We start from the raw sequence: 7,577 nt of genomic DNA on the forward strand, positions 1-7,577 counted from the left end.
TAGTTTATCGTTCCCCCAATGCTTCTTCGGAACCCAGTGTATTTGATTCCATATCCACTCAGTTGAGTAACCTTGACCTTGCCCTTGGCAATGAAATTACCATTTTGGGTGATTTTAACATACACAATGTTGAATGGTTATTGCATTCTGCCCGGACTGGCCAGCTGGTCTGGAATGCGAGCTGTTTGCGAATCGTTTAATCTCACCCAGTTGGTAAAGCAACCAACCAGAATACCTGATAATCCTGACCATAATGCCCATCTCTTGGATTTATTCTTGACAAATAATCCAGATCAATACAGGATAGAGGTACTGTCACCACTTGGATCCTCTGACCACAATCTCATCAAAGCCTCATTAGTTAACCCTCCTACATCTCCCCATTCCGAACCTGTCAGGGTGACCGATGGCACTTTGACAGGGCAGACTGGGATGGATTTAGAAATTTTCTTGCTGATGTTCCATGGCAGTCTTTCTTCTCTAGTGATCCCAATTCTACCCAGTCCCACATTTGTGACTTAATACTAGCTGGTATGGATTTATTCATACCAAGTCAACAATTCACTAAAAGATCAAACTCTCCAAAATGGTTTGATGGCAATTGTGCCAGAGCAACAGCCCAAAAGTCATTAGCATATAACTCTTACTTAAAATCAAAAACACCTGAATCACTCTCCCAATTTAAAATTGCTAGAAATCATGCAAAAAGCTGTATTAAATCTATCTAAATCAAACTTTCTTCAAAAGCAAGCATCAAAACTACTTAACAACCCTAATGACAACAGAATATTCTGGTCAACTCTTAATTCTTTCAATAATAACTTTAACAAGTCATCTTCCATTCCCCCACTAAAATCTTCAGATGGCAATATTACAAATGACCCACGTGGGAAAGCAGATATCTTTGCTAGTACCTTTGCAAGAAACTCTACCATAGATGATACCAGCCAGAATGTCTCAGTACTGGAACTTGATTCTCCCGAAATTGCCCCACTTAAAATACAGACAAGATTTGTAAAATCCATCCTAGACAATTTACCTACCAACAAAGCTCCGGGTCCAGATGGAATTCCGCCAATTGTTTTGAAAAAGTGTTCCCCTGAACTTGCCTCTGTCCTAGCTAAATTATTCAGACTATGCATACGTACTTCTTTATTCCCAAATTCATGGAAAGAAGCCAATATCCACCCAGTTCCGAAGAAAGGAAGTTCGTCTGACCCCTCCAATTACAGACCAATAGCTATCACATCTTCTCTTGGTAAGGTATTTGAAACTTTAATTGATAAGCATATTGTTAAACATCTTGAATCCAACAACTTAATTAATGATAGACAATACGGTTTTCGCCACGAAAGATCCACCATTGACATACTCAATCTCTTAACTCATACCATCCATCAATCAATTGATCTTTTTGGAGAAACTCATGCAGTAGCTCTTGATGTCTCTAAAGCTTTCGACAGAGTATGGCACCGTTCCCTGCTGTCCAAACTCCCTTGCTATGGACTAACGTCTTTTGTTCCTTTGATTTCTTCTTATCTTAGTGACAGGAAAATAAGAGTAAAAGTAGATGATGTATATTCGAATTTCCACTCAATTAACGCCGGCGTGCCACAGGGATCAGTTCTGGCGCCAACCCTATTTTTGGTTCATATTAATGATCTCTTATCTGTCACTCACAATCCCATTCACTCATATGCAGATGACTCAACACTACATAGTTCATTCACACTCAGACATCCATTTACAAAGTCTAATATCTCTACCTCTCAACTCAATACAGCCATCTCCATAAATCAAGATCTATCTACAATCAGTGAATGGGGACAAAACAACCTTGTCTCTTTTAATGCTAGTAAAACTAAATATATACAGTTTACTAATAGACAGATATTGCCAGATTCGTACATTACCTTCAGTGCTACTAATATTCCCATCTCCAAAAGTATTGAAATTCTTGGTGTCTCACTTAACAGTGCCCTCAGCTGGACCTCTCATGTCAGATCACTTGCTAAAACCGCCTCAAGGAAACTTGGATTATTGTACAGAGTCCGTAACTTCTTCGCCGATGAGCAGTTAGCTATAATTTATAAGAGTCATGTGCGCTCTCAGCTTGAATATTGCTCACCCTTGTGGAATGGTTGTGGAGAGGTTGCATTAAGACAACTAGACAAAATTCAGAATAAAGCTGTTAGAATCATTAACAACCCTGCCATTACATATAAACTACCTCCCCTGCAAGTAAGAAGGAATGTTGCCTCCCTTGCATTATTTTACAGATATTTTTTTGGCAAATGCTCAGACGAAGTTGCGTCCATGGTGCCACCTCTCCATGCCTTCCCTCGTGCTACACGGGCATCTAGTAACGCTCATGACTGGAATGTCACTCAACCACATTGCAGAACTTCTGCCTATCAGAATTCTTTCATTCCCCGAACTGCATCTCTCTGGAACTCGCTTCCCCAGAGTTGTTTTCCTCCAAATTTCAACCTACAACTGTTCAAGTCTAATTCTTACAGATATTTTATGAACAGAGGACACCAGTAATCTGGTGTATGGATTATTTTTTTTCTCCATTTGTTTTTCCTTCCTCCGTTCTGTTATTTAAAAAAAAAAAAAAAAAAAAAAAAAAACAGTACAAGGGTCATAACACAATCACACGGCTTATCTATTATTTTATTCTTACTATACCACATTATTTGGCTCAGATAAAGAGACTGCCCTGGGAGTGAAAGGGTTAACCTCGCTGGGTGGTAACCATATAACCAATCCATAAGTGTTCCTTATTCCTCATGTGTCAACAAGTGGGTTGGCGGGGGGTTAGTGCCCCTCCTCGTAAAACCGCTCACTCATTGACAAATGGCTGGCCCTTACGGGATTATGGCTTCTGGCTATAGATAAATAGATAGATCATTCATCATCATCATCATCATCACCATCACTCCATCATCATCATCAATATTATTATTATTATTATTATTATTATTATTATTATTATTATCATTCATCATCATCATTCTCATCAGCATCATCATTATTATCTTCCTCTCTTTCCGGTTGAGCTTCTATGCAGTGGTACTTTTCCTGGGACCATTATTATCAACTTTCCTAACGTTTCAAATCAAGTCACATCTTCCCTAGTTAGTCCTCGTTAACTGCAGACGATTTCATGCAGTGTAAAAAGTCCTTCATGTTACAGGGGTTATCAAGAGCTTTACCTAACTTAATCAACCCAGAAAAATCTCTAAAATCGTCTGGAAGTAGTGTTGTAAAAGTTAACTATGGTGATTTTAACATAACCTGACCTAGATTCTTGTTTCTCCAGCTCATTTCATTTAGCTCTGAGGGTGAATAAGATGCGGCAGTACTGAGGCTCCACGTCCTCTCCATGGCACTTCTTCATGACTAGCATTTTATTCTAATGTTAATCTCCTGTTACAACTCGGTAGTCATGATAGGGACGGCAGTTGTAGGTTAAGTTACACATAGATTGAAAATGGTGTAAACATCATCGGCTTCAAAGGGTTAGTTCGATGAGGATCATTTTAGGTTTTTTCATGCTGCTGCCAGACGATTATATTGAACTGAGGACAAAGGAGTTGGTGAGAGCTGCATACAATCCCTCCAGCTCGAACAGTCTCTCCTATTGTGAAAAAAGAGAGCCTGGAAATAGCAGGAAAGTATAGCAAATGTCATGGGATAAAAGGATAAATGCTGGATATCAGTGAGGCCTCAGCTGGCAACGGGTGGTACAGGTGTATCTCCCAGAAGCTCCGTTCACCATTACTACCTTCACCGGTGGTTTTCCCTCTGTCCCCATTATTGTTGTCCTATAATTTATTAGCGAAGACATTATGCAAACACCGGTACCCACGGCTGAGGACTAGTGTGGAATGTTAACCTTTGAGGGGGATCTAAAATTTACGAATGCTTGAATGATGTGTGAATTTGTGTACTGTGTAGCGTCCAGCAGTCCATATTAGTGGACACTGTTGGTATCTTTGCCACTTTGATGTTTTCCTCTTCCAGCTTATTGATCTCTCCTGTCCCATGTTCCAGTGGAAAATAGGGTTGGGATGATGATAATGATGATGATGATGACGACGTTGATGATGATAATAATGGTACGTCTCATCCGTCAGCTCCTGATGGTCGGGTATTATATGTGACAACACTGGACATGTGTTTCTTAGTCTGGCATATGTGACCTACGTTCTATCGTTATCCAGTATGTGCAAGATTATCACTCTGTGACTTTGTACATCTTTGTATACGTGAGTAAAAATTTAAGGGACTGACAGCGTCAGAGACAACAGTAATGAAATGTAGTTACATAGCGTGACCAATGCTGAGTTGTGATTGAGCTGTGCATCCCCAGGGCGGTGGCGGTACCTGCTGATTTTCTCGCTGTACCACAACCTCTGTCTGTTATTTGACCCCCGGCCACCCTCTGCCCCCTCCACCATCACCTGTTTGGCAGGCATTAGGTAAGTCCATTCTTCCTATATATATATATATTAAGGTGGTTATTGAGAAGACATGAGGATTAGTTACAGTAAGTAGGTACAGTGGACTCAGTGGAGACACAGAAATTTTGCAATGGTTTGCCGATCCAAAATCTTATTTTTTATTTTTTATTTTCTTTATGTGTCCGGCTCTGGGCATAGGCTTCACAGCCTGCTATCAAGGCCCAGTAGTCCTCCTACATACCATACACCTCTCTACATGTCACCACTTCGGCGCTAACACCCACCGTCCATATTGAATACATTGTAGGGCTGTCTCATACAGGACTGGTGTATTGGAATTAGCGGGGGTATTTTTACGACATGTCGGTGGGTCTTCTGGTAGATCAGTAAAGTCTGATTTCATGAAATTCAAATCCTTAAACTGTTCACTGTCCCAGCGGGGATTTGAACCTTCTTCCAGCTCAGATCATCCCAGCAATCCTAGGTCACAAGCACATCGGACAGTCTAACAGTTTTATTCCCCTCTGGAAGGCATGATACGTGGAAGGCAATAAGGGTCTGCTTCTTCATGTCTGGCTTGCGGATGATACGGCTCAGTTGCCAGGAAGATGTTTTCATCATTGCTGAACTTAGTGCATATCCCCCCATGAGATATATATACGTTTTCTGGCCAATGACAGACCCAGCAGGGCTTGGTGAATTCGGTCATCACAAACTGGGGAAATTCTTCCTTGCATTCAACATTTTTCAGTGGTGATCCTCCACTTTGACGCTGGGCTTGATCAGGGCCTGTCATGACAAACTTCTGGTGAGTGGTTCCTCGATGCTCTCTCTCGTAATCTCTGACAGAAAGCAACCTGTACTGGTCAAGGATGACATGGACTTCTTGACTGGAAGCACAGGTCTTCAAAAATAAATCTCGTGCTAATGTACCGTCTGAGACTCTGGTGAGTTGTAGCACGGACTCGTATGGGATGATGCAACCACCAACTGCTGTTGCTCTGATGTTCGGGAGATTAGTGGCGTTAAAGGCTACAGTTTGACTCTCCAGTAACTAGGTTAATGCAGCTCTATCAGTTATCAAAAGTGTGCCATCTGCGTGTGCCAGCGCCAGTGGGATAATAGTCAGTGTGAAGACTCAACAAATGACTAAGGTTCACGTGTTTACCCATAAAGGTATGTTGAAAATCCTGGCAATGACATCCCGTATGCCTTCTGCTGCATTTGCATCTTCAGATATTTGTGTCAACATATTTCGCTGCAAAGTTCATCATCGTTATTCTCGGTACAGGTTTTAAAAATCGTGTATCGTTCGAGTATTCTGCCTCAGATGTCTCATTTGCCTTCCTCTGCTTGGGTCCCTAGGAGAAATTGCTTCGTTGCATCTCTGCCTTTCTTAAAGACAGGTTAACGATATCTGAACTCGAAGTGACAGAAAACGAATTGCAGGCATATCCCATTGTTTCAGTGAGTGTTGATAGTTTTATTGTCTTTTTTCACTCTCAAGATCTTTGTGTGCTTCAGTGGATGTTCTGGTTGTACGTCAACAAGCTGTCTTAGCTCAGAGAGAGTCATGTCTCACTGTGTTAGGGGCACTGCACATCTTCTGAATGCACCTTCAGATGTACTCCCTCTCACTGCTGATGCTCCCGATTCAGTGTGTGTGTGTGTGTGTGTGTGTGTGTGTGTGTGTGTGTGTGTGTGTGTGTGTGTGTGTGTGTGTGTTTCATGGCTTCGAACTCGTATTATGAAGCACCGAAAAAAAAAAAAAACACAGACCACAGACTAAGGGTCTGTTCTTTTTATAGGTCGTTATAATTTAGGGTATGATATTTAAGTGTGTTATAGACAGAAGCGTGTACAGTACAGTACACTCAAAGACAAAAAAGAATCACAAACTTACATGCATAAGCTGAGGAAACTGCTACATGCACAAAATTAACCGTAGCTGGACGAACTTCTAAAAACGACAATATTTCCCCGTGGTTAACACCAGTTCTTACCCACGTAATATTACCCATGCGGTTAGATAACTTACCCTTACCTAACCACACCAATATCTCAGTTATTCCTATGAATTAATTAAGCTACAATGAGATCACTCATCAAATTTCCCGCTGTTTGACTTTCATCCACGTGGCTTAACGTATGGGGGAAAATGTCACGCGCTCTGCCACGGTTCCTTAAGCTTGCTAATAACCGTAAACTGTATAGTATTCCACGAGGTCTTTTTTATGTTGCTGTTGTGCTTTCTGCAGAACGTGCACTATCCATCATTCTGGGAAAATAACCATGCAGCTGTTGTTGCCTTATTCATTATACTGGCTTCACAGAAACCACGTCACTATTCCTATGCCTAATGCAGTCTGGTGAATTTCACATAACCCATGTATCTTATGTTCATTACCAATTTTAGGTTTTGTGGCTGAATTACATGATCATAGGTGATACATTACATACTTACATAACAGTCCTTGCCAGGGATGACTAAGAGATTCATATCCAAGCCTGATGCTCTCGTAATCCAGCTTCTTTATACTGTACACAATCTACATTGCAATGACACACTCTTTTCTTGGGTGATAATGCTCGTTTTTCATCACAGACGAAGTTCACATAAGTATATATGATACACACACTAATAATTTAAATACAGTAATGAGGTAAGAACGACAGATGGTTACCAATAACAAGGAGAAATGGGTACTAGCGACAACAGGTAGAGTACGCATCATATCACAAATCATCCTGTCAGCTGATTTATTTTAACATCTGGACCCCGTTGCGAGACGGGAAAGCAGTCCATTACGGAAGGCTGTTGTTCCTGAAAATTACTGTACAATATGCCTTGTCTGACATTTCTTTGCCTGATAGAACGCCATTGTATATATCTGTCATTACTCTCAGAGTATTTACAGGTCATTAAAGAGGCTTATAGCAATGATCTTCAGCCTTCAGTAAGGTGACTGACTATGCATGGAGGATAGAGTTGCCAGCTGGTACCATGGTGGCCTCCAGTTATCAGGTCTGCTGCACCGCTGTATCAGCTTCAGGAGTTGTTGACGGGTGGACAGCCAAAAATACTCGTAAAGTTGCTGGCACTGACAG

Source organism: Coenobita brevimanus, chromosome 45 (assembly GCF_032717465.1).
Source record: "Coenobita brevimanus isolate Jiangsu-jjx chromosome 45, ASM3271746v2, whole genome shotgun sequence".
Lineage (NCBI taxonomy): Eukaryota > Metazoa > Arthropoda > Malacostraca > Decapoda > Coenobitidae > Coenobita > Coenobita brevimanus.